Genomic DNA, 4957 nt, shown 5'->3' with positions numbered 1-4957 from the left:
AAAAAAAAAAAAAACTTAACCTGGTAAATATCTATCACAAAAAGAAATGTTCAGTAAAATCATGGGATATTCATGCTACAGAATGCTTTTCAACTATTTAAAAACATAATGAAGTAGTTCTATCAAGGAACTGTATCTACAATGTACAAACAAAACAAATATTATGTAAAGTGTTTGGACATTCAGTTCACACTTTTTAAAAAACATTATTCTTGAAATAAAAAATAAACAAGAATACAAGATAAATAAATGTATTCCATACTTTGTCAAGCTGCTAGAGTGATCTCTGCCTTTGCCACGAGACCAAATGGAAAAAGGTTTCAGCTCTTGCTAGCTGTTCCTTTCAGGAGACTTGTCAAAATGATTGACTCCCACCTTCCTGCAGGCACAAAGAAAATTAAAGGATCTTCTCATCACTTTCAACTCTGCTAATTACAAAGTCAACTGTATTGTGCTTCAAGGTGCTCCATCTATTAATTTTAATCTTGATTTCTTTTAAATACCACAAAGTTGGAATTTTTTGAGTCAAGAATACCAAAGAAAAACCTTTAGAGGAAAAAAATTATGCAACTCAGGAACTTGTTTTGTTCCTTCCAACAATTTGTACTTTCTTAAGACTATCATTTGCTCGAGTAGGATGAATACTGATTTGGGCATCCAAAGACTTAAGACTCCACTCTTGGTCCTGTCACTAACCAATGCTATCCACTAGCCTCTTAAATCATTTGAATTATAAAACAGAAAAGAGTAGAGTAGGGCCACTGGGTAATAATTTTTTTGAGATCAGGTCTCACTATTTAATTCAGGCTGACCTTGAACTCACACCAGTCTACCCCAGCCTTCCTAGTGCTGGGATTATAGGTGTGCATCAATACACCAGCTTGGGCAATGTTAAAACTCCACCAAATCTAAAAATTCAGGGGCTGGGGAGATGGTTCAGTGGAATAAGTGCTTCCCTGGCAAGCGCAAATGCCTGAGTTCAATCCCCAGTTCTGCCAAAAATAAATAAATAAATAAAAATTCATCATTATCACACAAAAATCTAACTTTATACTGCAAAGAGGGGCCGGGGAGATGGCTCAGTGGAGTAAGCGCTTCCCTGGCAGGTGCAAGGACCTGAGTTCAATCCCCGGCTCCGCAAAAAAAAAAAAAAAAAAAAGAAAAAAGAAAAAAGGAAAGCTTTATTTATATATATTGCAAAGAACCAGGTGTGGTGGTGCACACCTGTAATGCCAGCACTTGGGAGGCTGAGGCAGGATTGCCATGAGTTCAAGGCCAGACTGGGCTACAAAGTGAGTTCAAAGCCTGGCTAAACTACATAGTGGGGCTGGGGAGATAGCTCAGCGTTCTGAGCACCTGCCTGGCAAGTGCAAGGACCCAGGTTTGATCACCAGTACCAGACACTGTGCTGGCCCCAGAACCTTGGAAACACTGCGCCAGCCACTGAAACCAGACATGGTGGCGCACACCTGCAATCCCAGCACTGGGGAGGCTGAGACTGGAAGATGATTACAAGTCCAAGCTGCATAGTGAGACCCTGTACCAAATAAATAGATAAGATTTTTAAAACCCTAAAAAACTACACAGCAAAGACACTGCTTCTAAGAAATAAAGATAAGGTTCTGTAGGGTGTTGTGGAACAGCCTGTAAATTCATTTCAAAACTGAGGTAGGACTGTAAATGCTAGGCCAGCCTGGGAATCTTGGTGAGACCTTTGTGTAAAATAAATTTTAAAAAAGCTGGGGATGTAACTCAGTGGTACAGCCCTTCTTTATTACATGCGAGTCCCTGGGCTCAATCCCCAGTACGGCAACAAAAAAATAAATATAAAAGGAAATTAGCCAGGTGTGATGGAATGTGTCTGTAATCTCAGCACTTAGGAGGCTGAGGTAGGGTGATTGCCAAGAACTCACTCTACTCTGTAAATTCAAGGCCAGCCTGAACTACAAAGTAAGATCTGTCTCAAAAACAAAAATAAAGGGCCGGCCAAACAGCTCAGTGGATTAAAGCCCCAGCAGTTTGATCTCAGGGACTGCCCTGCCAGCCTACCCCCAGGGCACATTGAGACAGCAATTGAGACTGGGCATGGTGGCACACGTCTGTAATCTCAGCTCTTGGGAGGCTGTAAACAGGCGGATCACTACGAGTCTGGATCTAGTAGTGAGACCCTGAACACCCTGTAGACCCTTCCCTAAAATAAAATTAAAAAAGCCAGACAGCATGAAATATTTTATAATTGTTAACACAACTGTGTAAAATTAATCTTATCAAATAAATCCAGGAGGCTGGGGAGATGGTTCAGTGGAATGAGCGCTTCCCTGGCAAGTGCAAGGGCCTGAGTTCAATCCCTAGTTCCTCAAAAAAAAAAAAAAAAAAAAAAAAAAGTAATAAAATAAATCCAGTTTTCCCTTATATTTAAATCAGATCACTAATGTTTATCAATATCCTAGCAATTGGCATAAGGGGTACAGCTCTGTGGCTTAACAAGCACTGGCGAAGAGTGAGGGTCTAGGTTCAATATCCACGCATCCCAAAGTCCATCAATTACTATGAGTTCCAGGCATTGGTACAGGTGCCTCCATGAAGAAAATAGTAATTGCTCAGCTTAGTACAGAATTTTTTTTACAGAATAAAGTTATTTAGGGGCCGGGGAGATGGCTCAGTAGAGTAAGCACTTCCCTGGCAAGTGCAAAGGTCTGAGCTCAATTCCCAATTCCGCAAAAAAAAAAAATAAAATAAAATAAAAGGAAAGGAAAATAAAATAAAAGAAAAAGAAAAAAGTTATTTCTTTAGACACCAGTAAGAGAAAAAAGGTTTACTTGTGTTTTGTTTTGTCTTTCTGAGACAGGGTCTCACTACACAGTCCAGGCTGGCCTTGAGCTCACTTTGTAGTCCAGTCTGGCTTTGAACTTGCAAAGCTCCTCCTGCCTCAGCTTCCTGAGTGCTGGAACTATAGCTGTTTGCCATCATGCCCAGCCTCTTTTTTTAAAAAAAAAACTTTGGGCCAGAGAAATGGCTCAGTGGAATAAGTGCTTCCCTGGCAAGCACAAGGGCCTAAGTTCAATCCCCAGTTCTGGGGAAAAAAAGAAAAACAAAAACAACATAGAAAACCTTAGATTTGTCAAGTACAAATATCACAGGTACTGGAATTAATAGCTGTTATTTCTTAGAAGTACACTGCTTCCTCACCCAAACTGAGATCTAATCAGGAGGCCAACTTTTTCTACTACTACTGAGATAGATTTGTGCAGGGTTGGTCAGCACATGGCAGAGATAGAATCCAGACATAGGCCTTCCTAATTAGTACACTCTAATATTAAACTATGGAACATATAGTTACTAAAAGGGGCTTTTGGCCTCTTGAAAAAAAAAGAACTTAAGGTGCCTTATTATGTATGGAAAGCTGCCTTTGGGCTTCCAGATGAAACAGAACTATGAATTTCCTGCATGTGACCAAATGTTACCAAAAGAAAAATACAGTACTTGCAAACTTTATTTGTATACATAGGACCTGTACAACCACAGCAATCATCAATCCTTATGCCATGTAACATCTAGAGGTAGAGCTGGTTCTTCTGACCAAAAGTTCTGAATGGAAAATTTATATAAAACAATGCCATGTGTGCAGGCATGCATGTGCGCACACACACACACACACACAGAAACACACACAAATTATTTCATTTTCAAAAAATCTGGAGGAAGCCAGGTGTGGTGACATGCACTTGTAATCTCAGCACTCACGAAGTTGAAGCAGGAGATAGCCCTGAGTTTAAGGCCATGTTGGGATATATAGTGAGTTCAAGGCCAGAATGAACTACAAGGGGGATCCTATCTCAAAAACAAAATGTAGGGGCCAGGGAGATGGCTCAGTGGAATAAGCGCTTCCCTGGCAAGCACAAGGGCCTGAGCTCAATCCCTGGTTCTGCCAAAAAAAAATGTTCTGGAAGGCAATGGGAAGTAAAAAGAATTAAGATGTGTTATGTACATGCATCAACTCCACATGATGGATGTAATCATTATTTAAAACATAATATACATCAAAGAAAAAATTTAAAAATGAATTATACAGTATTTAAAACATATTCAAGCCCAGTGTAATGGCCCATGCTTATAATCTCAGCACTCTGGGAGGCATGGCCGGGGAAATGGCTCAGTAGAATATGTGCTTGCCTGGCAAGTGCAAGGGCCTGAGTTCAACCCCTGGTTCCGCAAAAAAAAAATAAAAAAAATAAAAAAATAAAAAAGAACTTTTGAAGATCCCAACTATGAAAATAGCTTGGAAAATTTAACAACACGTCTGGATATAGCCCAGTACAAAGGCTGTAGATTTAATCCCTGGTATCACCAAAAAAATAAAAAATAAATAAAAAAAATTTAAAAGCATATACAACAAAAAAGCACCGCATAGCCATCACTCAGCCCCAACACTATCAACCAACCACAGCTTATCTTTCCCTCTTCATAAGATTATTTTGAAGCAAACCACAGGCATCTGTAAGCAAGATGTCCTTATCATAAAATATCTAGTTCAAATTCCAATTATCTGAGTCATACTTTTTCAAGCTTTAAAAAAAATTGGTATCCAAAAAAGGTCTATGCAACTGGCTGACACATCTTTTAAGTTTTGTTTTTTGATTTTTTTTTTTTTTTTTTAACCGTGGTCTTGAAATTGTTTTGTGGCCCAGGATGGCCTCTAATTCATGATACTATTACCTCAGCCTCTTGAATCTTTTGAGTATTTTATTTTATAAATTTACCACTTTTTTCTACTTCAATTTGCTAAAGAAACAATGCCATCTACATATGTATGCTATATCATAAAATTATAAAACTATGTGAGAATGAGAAACACCAAATTCAGGATAGTGGTTACCTTCAGTAGAGGGGAGGGAAGAGGAACAAGTAGACACGGGTAGCTTCAATTCTACCTCTAATTTGTGTGTGTGCGCGCGCG

Source organism: Octodon degus, unplaced genomic scaffold, assembly GCF_000260255.1.
Source record: "Octodon degus isolate 3935 unplaced genomic scaffold, OctDeg1.0 scaffold00130, whole genome shotgun sequence".
NCBI classification, from domain to species: Eukaryota; Metazoa; Chordata; class Mammalia; order Rodentia; family Octodontidae; genus Octodon; species Octodon degus.
This window is presented reverse-complemented; position numbering follows the sequence as displayed.